The sequence below is a fragment of the Pseudophryne corroboree genome, chromosome 4 (genome assembly GCF_028390025.1).
Source record: "Pseudophryne corroboree isolate aPseCor3 chromosome 4, aPseCor3.hap2, whole genome shotgun sequence".
NCBI classification, from domain to species: domain Eukaryota; kingdom Metazoa; phylum Chordata; class Amphibia; order Anura; family Myobatrachidae; genus Pseudophryne; species Pseudophryne corroboree.
In genome coordinates this window covers 785,726,193-785,738,260 of record NC_086447.1, presented here as the reverse complement: position 1 = coordinate 785,738,260, position 12,068 = coordinate 785,726,193, and the positions used below count along the sequence as shown (strand labels likewise).

Sequence of the window (12,068 nt, the reverse complement as noted above, 5' to 3'; positions counted from 1 at the left end):
GATACTGCACAGACTCCATGTTGCTGCTCCTCTAGGGAAGCTTCATTCCCTGTACCAAATTTGCTGGTGAGCTGTATGAAACAACACTCTTTGCATTCTACCTGTGTGTATAAGAGTGAGTACCACTGTACTTGCCTCAAAAGGGGGCTTGGCATAACAAAAAAATAGGATTTTATATACCTACCAGTAAATCCTTTTCTTGTAGTCCGTAGAGGATGCTGGGGTTCCATTTAGTACCATAGGCGTATAAACGGGTCCACTAGGAGCCATTGTTACTTTAAGAGTTTGATAGTGTGGGCTGGCTCCTCCCTCTATGCCCCTCCTGCCAGAGGAGACGGACATACTTCGAGAGAAGGAAATACACAGATAGTGGTGAGATTCACCCCAGCTCACACACAACAAAAGGAAAGCCAAGCTAACCAACTTGAAACGATTCAGCAACAACTAAACCAACAATACTTAGCCAAGTAACAATGCAGGAATACGAAGCACTGGGCGGGTGCCCAGTATCCTCTACAGACTACGAGAAAAGGATTTACCGGTTGGTATATAAAATCCTATTTTCTCTTATGTCCTAGAGGATGTTGGGGTTCCATTTAGTACCACGGGGATGTACGAAAGCTCCCAGTACGGGAGGGAGAGTGCTGAAGTTCCTACAGAACAGATTGACCAAACTTAAGGTCCTCAGCAGCCAAAGTATCGAACTTGTAGAACTTAGCAAACGTGTTCGACCCTGACCATGTAGCTGCTCGGCAAAGCTGTAAAATCGAGACACCCTGGGCAGCCGCCCAGGAAGAACCCACCTTACGAGTAGAGTGGGCCTGAACAGATCTTGGAATTGCCAATCCTGCTGTAGAATAAGCATGCTGGATAGTAAGCTTGATCCAGCGAGAAATCATCTGCTTAGAAGCAGGACACCCAATCTTGTTGGGAACATAAAGTACAAATAATGTGTCCGACTTCCTGCGACGAGAAGTTCTCTTCACATATATCTCCAAAGCCCTCACAACATCCAAGGACTTTGAGGTAATTGAGGCGTCAGTAGCCAATGGCACCACAATAGGTTGGTTGATCTGAAAAGCCGACACAACCTTTTGAAGAAATTGCTGATGCGTTCTGAGCTCAACTCTATCCTCATAAAAAATCAAGGAGGGGCTCTTGTGCGACATTGCTCCCAATTCTGACACACGTCTTGCAGATGCCAATGCTAACAGTGTGACCGCCTTCCAAGTAAGAAACTTTACGTCTACCTCCTGTAAAGGTTCGAACCAATCCGATTGCAGGAACTGCAGCACCACATTAAGATCCCAAGATGCCGTTGGAGGCACAAAGGGTGGTTGGATGTGCAGAACTCCTTTCAAGAATGTCTGAACCTCAGGGAGAGCAGCCAATTGTTTCTGGAAGAAAATGGACAAGGCCGAAATCTGGACCTTTATGGAGCCCAAGTGTAGGCCCACATCCACACCTGCTTGCAGAAAGAGGGGAAACCGTCCTAGTTGAAACTTCACCGTAGGAAACTTCTTGGATTCACACCAAGACACATACTTTTTCCATATTCGATGGTAATGCTTAGACGTTACTAGCTTGAATCAGAGTAGGAATGACTTTGTTTGGAATGCCTTTCCGAGCTAATATCTGGCGTTTAACCTCCATGCCGGCAAACATAGCCATGGTAAGTCTTGATAAGCGAACAGCCCCTGTTGTAGAAGGTCCTAGTGAAGAGGAAGAGGCCTCGGATACTCCAGCAGTAATTCCAGAAGATCCGCTTACCAAGCCCTTCTTGGGCAGTCTGGAGCAATGAGGATCACCTGAATTCTTGTTCTTTTTATTAGTTTGAGAATCCTTGGGATGAGTGGAAGTGAAGGGAACACATACACTGACTGGAAGACTCATGGAGTTACCAGGGCATCCACCGCCACTGCTTGTGGATCCCTTGACCTGGAACAGTACCTCCGAAGCTTCTTGTTGAGGTGAGAGGCAATCATGTTTATCTGAGGTACACCCCATCGGCTTGTTACCTCTGCGAATACCTCCGGGTGGAGGCCCCATTCTCCTGGATGGAGATCGTGTCTGCTGAGGAAGTTCGCTTCCCAGTTGTCTACTCCCAGAATGAAGATCACCGACAGCGCAACCGCGTGTCTTTCTGCCCAGAGGAGGATTCTTCTTACCTCTGACATTGCAGCTCTGCTCTTAATTCTGCCCTGCCTGTTTATGTAGGACACTGCCGTGACATTGTCCGACTGAACCTGAATGGCTTGATCTTGCAGAAGATGTGCCGCTTGTAGAAGGGCGTTGTATATGGCCCTTAGCTCCAGAATTTTTATTGAAAGGATGGCTTCCAGACTTGACCACTTTCCTTAGAAGTTTTCCCCCTTGGGTGACTGCTCCCCAGCCTCTGAGACTTGCATCCGTGGTTAGAAGGAAGAACCTTGCATGGAATCTTTCATATTGCAGAGCCACATAGGAGGCTACCATCTTTCCCAGAAGGCAAATGCACTGATGAACCGATACCCGGGCTGGCTTCAAGACATCCCGGACCATTGATTGGATCACCAGCACTTTCTCCACCGGTAGAAACACCCTCTAAACTTCCGTGTCAAGCATCATACACAGGAAGGGAAGTCTCCTTGTCGGCTCCAAATGTAACTTTGGAAGGTTCAGGATCCACCCATGATCCTGGGGTGGTTGACTTGAGATAGCAATACTCTGCAACAGCCTCTCCTTGGAAGATGCTTTTATTAGGAGATCATCTAGATATGGAATTATGTTCACTCCCTGCATGCGGGGTAGGAGCATCATCTCTGTTATGACATTGGTGAACACCCTCGGTGCTGTGGAGAGGCCAAATGACATTGTCTGGAACTGATAATGACAGTCCTGCAGTGCAAATCTTAGATAAGCCTGGTGAGGTGGCCAGATCGGAATGTGAAGGTATGCATCCTTGGTATCCAGGGATATCAGGAATTCCCCCTCCTCCAGACCTGAGATCACCGCTCCCAGAGACTCCATCTTGAATTTGAATGCCCTCAAGTAGGGGTTCAACGACTTTGGGTTTAATATTGGTCTTACAGAACCGTCATGTTTCGGTACCACAAACAGGTTTGAGTAATAACCCTTGTGTTTTAGGTGAGGTGGAACTGGAACAATGACATTTGTTTGCCCCAATTTTTGATTGGCTTCCTGTAGGATAGCACTTTCTATCAGCGAAGCTGGTAAGCCAGATTTGAAGAATCTGTGAGGTGGTAGTTCTTGAAATTCCAGTCAGGAGCCCTGGGCAACAATATCTTTTACCCAGGGGTCTAGGCATGAAAGAGCACAGACGTGACTGAAATTTTTTAGTCTTGCCACCACCTGTCTGATCTCCATGCTGGGAGGTCCACCGTCATGCTGAAGATTTTGAGAAAGCAGAACCTGGTTCTGTTCCTGGGAACCTGTTGGTGCATGTTTTCTGGACTTTCCCCGACCTCCTCTAAAGAAGGTGGGAGGGGGTTTTGATTTTTTAAATTTTGCGGTCCGAAAGGACTGCAGTGTAGGCGAAGGATAAGATTTCTTAGACGGTGGTGCTGCGGATGGAAGAAAGGTTGACTTACCCACAGTCGCCGTGGAAATTCACGCATCCAATGCATCCCCAAACAGGACCTGACCTGTGAAGGGTAGGTTCTCCACACTTTTCTTGGAATCTGCAACCACAGTCCATTGGTGTAGCCAGAGTCCTCTGCATGCTGAGACTGCCATGGAAGTAGCCCTTGCATTAAGCAGGCCAATGTCCTTCATGGCCTACACCATGAAACCTGCAGAATCCTGTATGTGACGTAAAAACAATTCAATGTCACTCCTATCCATATCCCCATCACTGTTCCCTGTATCAGAGTCGGTATCAGTGTCAGCTTGCTTTACCTGAGCAAGTGTAAGTTTTTGTGGGTATGTAGGTGGGTTTTTAGACGAAGTAGTGGGAGCTGAATACATCATATCCTCCACAGATTTTTTTCAAAAACTGCGTCTCTTTCTCAGTATGGAACATCCTTGTTGAAATCTGGGATATCATTCCCCTTAAAGAATCCACCCATGCGGGTTCGGATTCAGAAGGCTGTCTATAACACCCTGGTACCGCAGAGGTAGCGTTAGAGTTAAAGTGGAGGGCAGCGCTCCCTGTCAGCATACTTGTTCTATGATCTGCAGGGAGAAAATGGCGCTGGTGAGTGCTGGATCCGCTCTGAGAGGATGCCCGCCCCCTGTAATGGCGCGCAGCTTCCCACACTTATTCTTTATACTGCTTTCTTGTTTACATATTGTGGGAGTGACTTCCCATTTTTTCACGGCTGCTGCTTGGCACAGCACCCCATATCTAAAGCGCCCGAGAACCTTGGGTTATTCCTTTTTTCCACATATTCTTTATACTGGCCTGAGGATTTTGTGTGTTAACAGCGAAAATAGCCCCTGTTAACTATGTGACCAGTGTAGGGTTAATGCGCTGGCTCAGGACGCCCCCCAAGCGTCTACATGTGCATTCAACCCTTGTGCCGCCATACCTGCCGGCGACCAGCTAACCGGGATGCTGGCACTGTACTCACCACTCTTCTATCTTCTGGCTCTGTTAGGGGGTGGCGGCCGTGTTGCGGGAGTGAGCGGTCGCCTCGTGGGCTTGCGATCAGTACCCTCAGGAGCTCAGTGTCCTGTCAGCGGAGTAGAGAACCATTAACTCTCTATTAAGTTGGTTCCTACTTGCCCCCTAAGTCCCACGAAGCAGGGAGACTGTTGCCAGCAGCCTCCCTGTAAAATAACAAACTCTAGAAAACAATAAAACTAAGAAAACTCCTAGGATCTCCCCTAGCTGTGACCGTCTCCTCCGGGCACATTTTCTAAACTGAGTCTGGTAGGAGGGGCATGGAGGAAGGAGCCAGCCCACACTATTAAACTCTTAAAGTGCCCATGGCTCCTAGTGGACCCGTCAATACCCCCATGGTAGTAAATAGAATCCCAGCATCCTCTAGGATGCAAGAGAAATGGGCATGACCTTGCTGCAAAGGGTGCTCACCCAAAATCAAACATTGGCCCCCACAGTAATAAACACATTGACAACACAGGAAAAATCTCAAACAAATTGCCACACATAGGAAAAACCTCAAACATATTGCTCCCAGAAGTAGAAAAAAACCTCAAACACATTGCATCCACAGGAAAAAACACATTACCTCCAGACAGGGAAGACATCAAACACATTGCCCCCACACAGTTAAAATGTCAAAGACAAATCTTAAAAAAACTTTTTCTCACACACACACTTTGTTCCCAACAGAAAAAATAATTGTCCCCCCGCAAAAAAAGCAACTATATTAAATTGGCTCAGAATAAAGAAAACTGTTGGAGAGGTTCATGGTGGGGGAAACATAGAGAAATGAGAGATGGGGTGGAGAGATAGATGGGAGAACATGGGTAAACAGAGAGATATATGGCAATAGGGGAATGGGGAGAGCAAAGTATAGTACAGGAGAGATACAGCAAGATTGTCTAAAAGGGGGATGTGCATGGAAAAACAACAGCAATGCCAGCCACAACAGTTAGGGAATGATGAGTTATTTAAAAGGCTTTCTTCATTTTATGTGACAATATATAGTACTTATAGCATATACTGTACATATACACTATGGGGGTCATTCCGACCCGATTGCTCGCTGCAGTTTATCGCAGCACAGCGATCAGGTCGGATCTGTGCATGCGCGGCGGCGCGCGGGGGGTGGGTGGGGCTGACATGCGGGGTGGACTAGCCCTGTGCTAGGCGTCCCCCGGCATGTCTGAGTGCCTGATCGTAGCTGTGCTATGTATCTCTTTATCACAGATCTGTATCTCATTAGCAAAGCTCTGCATCTCTTTGACACGGCTCAGCATCTCATTGTCACAGCCCTGCATCTCCTTGTCACAGGTCTTCATCTCATTATCACAGATTTGCATCTCTTTGTCACTGTTCGTGATCTCTTTCTGACAATTCTGTATCTCTGTCACAGCTTTGTATCTTATAAGAGCTCTGTATCACTTTATCACACCTCTGCATCTCTTTATCACATATCTTTATATCTTCATTTATCACTGCTCTGTATCTTTTATCACAGCTCTGTATCTTGTCACAGCTCTGTATCTTGTCACAGCTCTGCATCACTTTATCACAGATCTGTATATTTTAATTTATCACAGCCCTGCATCTCTTTATTACAGCTCTGTATCTCTGCACAGCTCAGTATCTTGTTATCAGAGCACTGCATCACTTTATCACAGATCTTTATAATTTCATTTATCACAGCTCTGTATCTAGTTATCACAGCTCTGTATTACTTTATAACAGATCTGTATCTCTTCATTTATCACAGCTCTGTATCTAGTTATCACAGCTCTGTATTACTTTATAACAGATCTGTATCTCTTCATTTATCACAGCTCTGTATCTAGTTATCACAGCGCTGTATTACTTTATAACAGATCTGTATCTCTTCATTTATCACAGCTCTGTATCTAGTTATCACAGCTCTGTATTTCTTTATAACAGATCTGTATCTCTTCATTTATCACAGCTCTGTATCTGATTATCACAGCTCTGTATTACTTTATAACAGATCTGTATCTCTTCATTTATCACAGCTCTGTATCTAGTTATCACAGCTCTGTATTACTTTATAACAGATCTGTATCTCTTCATTTATAACAGCTCTGTATCTAGTTATCACAGCTCTGTATTACTTTATAACAGATCTGTATCTCTTCATTTATCACAGCTCTGTATCTGGTTATCACAGCTCTGTATTACTTTATAACAGATCTGTATCTCTTCATTTATCACAGCTCTGTATCTAGTTATCACAGCTCTGTATTACTTTATAACAGATCTTTATCTCTTCATTTATCACAGCTCTGTATCTAGTTATCACAGCTCTGTATTACTTTATAACAGATCTGTATCTCTTCATTTATCACAGCTCTGTATCTAGTTATCACAGCTCTGTATTACTTTATAACAGATCTGTATCTCTTCATTTATCACAGCTCTGTATCTAGTTATCACAGCTCTGTATTACTTTATAACAGATCTGTATCTCTTCATTTATCACAGCTCTGTATCTTGTTATCACAGCTCTGTATTACTTTATAACAGATCTGTATCTCTTCATTTATCACAGCTCTGCATCTCTGTTAGTTTAGCTATGTTTAATCAGCAGTGGCCCTCCCTCTACTGACTGTTGTGGGCTTTAGTATGTGGCGTCTCTACCACTCTTTAGTCATAATGTGGAGCTCTTACTCCTTCTCCATAGCTTCCTCTTTCCCTAATTTGGTTTACTCCCAAACTAAATGGGGGGTGACTGCCCCTCTCTAACAATTTAGGGAATTGGGGGATGCCAGAATCTCCTTTTTCCTCTTTAGAGCGCTACATGAGATGTTCCTCTCTGACAGGTATCAGCATAGCTTTGTATCTCACTCCACCCCTATTTCTCTGATTGGGCAAACCACACAGAGCTGTATTACTCCACTCCTCACTGCCCGCTGACAGATCAGACACAGAGAACTGTATCACTCCACCTATTGTCAGGGGGAGTATTACATAACATAACATTGTTTAAATACATTCTTAAAAGTATATTCTACATATACCCAACTGATGAAAAGGGCCATTTCATGCAAATTAGTAAAAATATCCATACGTGACACTGTACATAAAATCTGTAGCTGTGTATCTTGTATCAGACTTTCTCTCTCTCTCTTTCCAGGTCCACATGTGCTAATGACACACGTCATAATGCCTACACCGGAATCCTGACAGGGTCAGGAGACCAATGCAGGAATCCCTATAGTCGACATCCTGACCGTAAGTATAACAGGCAGGTTAGGGTTAGGGCCGGGGTGCGGGAGGGGGGGGAGGGGTGTTAGGCTGCGGGGAAGGGGTTTAGGGTTAGGAACTAATGGGGGAGGGTTAGGGAGAACTGTATCACTCCACCTATTGTCATTGGGAGTATTACATACCATGACATTGTTTAAATACTTTCTCGAAAGAATATTCTATGCCCAACTGATGTAAAGGGTCATTTCATGAAAATGAGTAAAAATGTTCCATACGTGACACTGTACATAAAATCTGTAGCTGTGTCTGTAGAGTTTTGAACATAGGGGGTAATTCTGAGTTGATCGCAGCAGCAAGAAAGTTAGCAATTGGGCAAAACCATGTGCACTGCAGGTGTGGCAGATATAACATGTGCAGAGAGAGTTAGATTTGGGTGGGTTATTTTGTTTCTGTGCAGGGTAAATACTGGCTGCTTTATTTTTACACTGCAAATTAGATTGCAGATTGAACACACCACACCCAAATCTAACTCTCTGCAAATGTTATATCTGCCCCCCTGCAGTGCACATGGTTTTGCCCAATTGCTAAAAAATTTCCTGCTGCGATCAACTTGGAATTACCCCCATAGTTTGACAAGACAAATTATAGCTTTTTCTCATGGGTTTTTAATTTGGAGTAACTTTAGCAAGTAGAAGTTTCCTTTACAAAATGGTGGTGGACTTGACTTGTCCTGTACATGACAGCTAAATGTTGTGGTATTGTGTTTGGTATAATGGAGAGAAAAAAATTCTACCTAAAAGAAAGCCTAGTTAATTTAGGCACTTTGATATTACATCCATCCAGGGGTGGAACTGACGGAGACAAAGGAGTCTGCTGCCGCCGGGCTCCTGCATAGAAAGAGGCACTTCCTCCATTGTCCCCGTTCCATTTGTACCCATTCTGCAGCTGCTGAGTAGAGAAGCCACCGAGTGCAGTGTCTATCATCATCAGCGGCACTCGCTCCTCCTCTGTGGTGGTCTTGGTGCTCTCTGCCTTGCTCTGGGCTGCGGACATCACGTGACTTCTGGCAGCAACCCAGAGTGAGGAGCCGGCGATGCTGTCAAAATGTTGGTGCGGAGAATAATCTGCCTCCTTCTCTGCCCCGTCCCGCCTCTGATGCTGCTCTGCTCAGTGCTCTAAATGCTGGGACGACAGGCCAAGTTCCGCCCGCTGTATGTTAAATATGTTAGGTTTGCAGTCTGACTCTATGTCAAAGGGCCCTGGGTCTCCTTGCTTAGCTTCGACACTAAAGTATGCCTCTGCTTCCCCCCCCCCCCCCCGTATGTGCCTCTGCCCCTACCCGTGTGTACATCTGCCCTTACCCATAGGTGCCTCTGCTCCTACCCATAAGCCTATGCCCCTACTCGTGTGTGCCTCTGCCCCTACCCATGTGTGGCTCTACCCCTTACCTGTGTTTGCATATACCCTCACCTATAGGTAGCTCTACCCCTACCCTCTGCCCCTACCCATGTGTGCCTCTACCCCTACACATGGGTGCCTCTGCCCCTACCTGTGTGTGCCTCTATCCTTACCTGTGGGTGCCTCTGCCCCTACCTGTGTGTGCCTCTGCCCCTACCCGTGGGTGCCTCTATCCTTACCTGTGGGTGCCTCTGCCCCTACCTGTGGGTGCCTCTGCCCCTACCTGTGTGTGCCTCTGCCCCTACCCGTGGGTGCCTCTATCCTTACCTGTGGGTGCCTCTGCCCCTATCCTTGTGTGCCTCTGCCCCTACCTGTGGGTGCCTCTGCCCCGACATGTGGGTGCCTCTGCCCCTACCCGTGGGTACCTCTGTAAATTGCTCCAGGCATTCCAGAGTTATTTTCCGAAAACTAGGGATATTTACTTGTCACCCCCTTCCCAACCCCACCCCTAGGGGTGTCTTAACCCCACAGTTTTTTGTTCCAGATTGTAAGACATTTGTGTACCAAGTTTGGTGTAAATTGCTCCAGGCTTTCCAGTGTTATGCTGGAACATATATACATACATACATACATACATACATCCGATTTTATATATACAGGTTGAGTATCCCATATCCAAATATTCCAAAATACGGAATATTCCGGAATACCAAATTTTGGGATTGAGATAGTGAAACCTTTGTTTTCTGATGGCTCAAGGGGGGTCATTCCGAGTTGATCGCTCGCTAGCAGTTTTTAGCAGCCGTGCAAACGCTATGCCGCCGCCCACTGGGAGTGTATTTTAGGTTAGCAGAAGTGCGAACGGTCGTATCGCAGAGCGGCTACAAAAATTTTTTGTGTAGTTTCAGAGTAGCTCAAAACCTACTCAGCGCTTGCGATCACTTCAGTCTATTTAGTTCCGGATTTGACGTCACAAACCCGCCCAGAATTCGCCCAGCCACGCCTGCGTTTTTCCTGGAATGCCTGCGTTTTTCCGCTCACTCCCTGAAAACGGTCAGTTGCCACCCAGAAACACCCACTTCATGTCAATCACTCTGCGCCAAGCAGTGCGACTGAGATGCATCGCTAGACCCTGTGTAAAACTATATTGTTCGTTGTGAACGTATGTCGCGCGTGCGCATTGCGCCGCATATGCATGCGCAGAACTGCCGTTTTTTTAGCCTGATCGCTGCGCTGCGAACAAATGCAGCTAGCGATCAACTCGTAATGACCCCCAATGTACACAAACTTTGTTTAGTATGCAAATTTATTAAAAATATTGTATTAAATGACCTTCAGGCTGTGTGTATAAGGTGTATATGAAACATAAATGCATTCTGTGCTTAGACTTTGGTCCCATCACTATGATATCTCATTATGGTATGCAGTTATTCCAAAATACGGAAAAATCTGATATCCAAAATACTTCTGGTCCCAAACATTTTGGATAAGGGATACTCAACCTGTATAGACAGATTTTCCCTTTTTTTCAAGGAGCGGGGCCAACAAACTCTAACTTGCCTCCGGGCAACGGGGATGAACTTACGCCATTGCATCCATGTTTTTTTTAAACTTCCTTGTGTTAGGTTTTAACAAAAATTGATATGTTAAAACCTGTACAAATGTTACAGTGGAATGGCCCAAAAGAGCACCAATCAATGTCAGTGAAATGTTCGCAAGCAGCTACTGTCATCTTCTGGTATTTGCACCTAGCCCTGACAACCTTCTAATGTATAGGGCCCCACACATTTAGCGAACCGCCACCGAGCTGCCCGACGGCGGATACGGCTGACCCGGCGGCGGGGGGGCAGTGACGAGGGGAGTGAAGTTTCTTCACTCCCCCCATCACACGGCTCCATAGAAGTGCAGGCAAATATGGATGAGATCATCCATATTGGCCTGCATGAATAGCCGACGGGGCACCAGCGATGAACGAGCGTGGGGCCGCGCATCGTTCATCACTGGTGCCTCCACACTGAAAGATATGAACGGTATCTCGTTCATTAATGAATGAGATCGTTCATATCTTTCAGTTATATCGCCCAGTGTGTAGGGCCTATTACACCTTTCCCAGGCTTTCTCTATCTCTTTCCAGGTCCACATGTGCTTGGATTTGTGACAACATAACCATTCTGTACATGTCCTTCATAATGTCCCCATCCTTGTTACTCCCATCCAGACGAAAACTGCTGGAGAAGGCAGAAGTGCTGAATGTTGGAAGTCTGCATGGCCGCATTTGCATTCATACAATTTTCTAGGCATGTGCAGAGCAATTTCATACATGTTACGCCAATCCAACTGACAAAGTGCTCCCTCTGCATCAGCCCCACAGATTCCACATACTTCAAAACTCATTATCAGAAGGCTGTGAGGCAGCAATGGTGACCACTGTGTCACCCTGCCACCCAATTCATGTATGAGGACACTCCTGTAAGATAACTGTTATTGCTTCTCGGTGTGGTGTCTTTAGTAAAGGACCCTAACCCAGTTATAAAGCAAATATTAAAATATGCATTTAGCTACAGATCACTAAAATAACATCACATTATGCATTTTTTTACACCAAGGGACCAGTCGTGTGACATTGTGTCTAATTGTTCATTTATATTCACATACCAAAGGTATCTCTGGGACCCAGGTGACAGTGCTAATTATAGTAAATTAACTGTCTGGATTTATTCTAAGGGAAAAAGCTCCTGAGTGTTCACAACCTGCTTTAATAGTGTTGAGAGGCTTGACTAAACCACAACGATTCAGCTATATTTATAAAATATAGTATTGTAACAATTGTGTGCAGTCAGCCATTTAA

General features: G+C 45.6%; 1 protein-coding gene across 1 annotated transcript in view; it reads left to right on the top strand.

The window, feature by feature from the left end:
- Positions 1-12,068, top strand: part of KCNG3 (potassium voltage-gated channel modifier subfamily G member 3) — an 80,916-nt gene that overhangs the window by 12,439 nt on the left and 56,409 nt on the right. The window contains exon 2 of the transcript XR_010176178.1: positions 7,752-7,849. The gene's annotated coding sequence lies outside the window, so the exon portion shown is untranslated. The remainder of the gene's footprint in view (positions 1-7,751; positions 7,850-12,068) is intronic.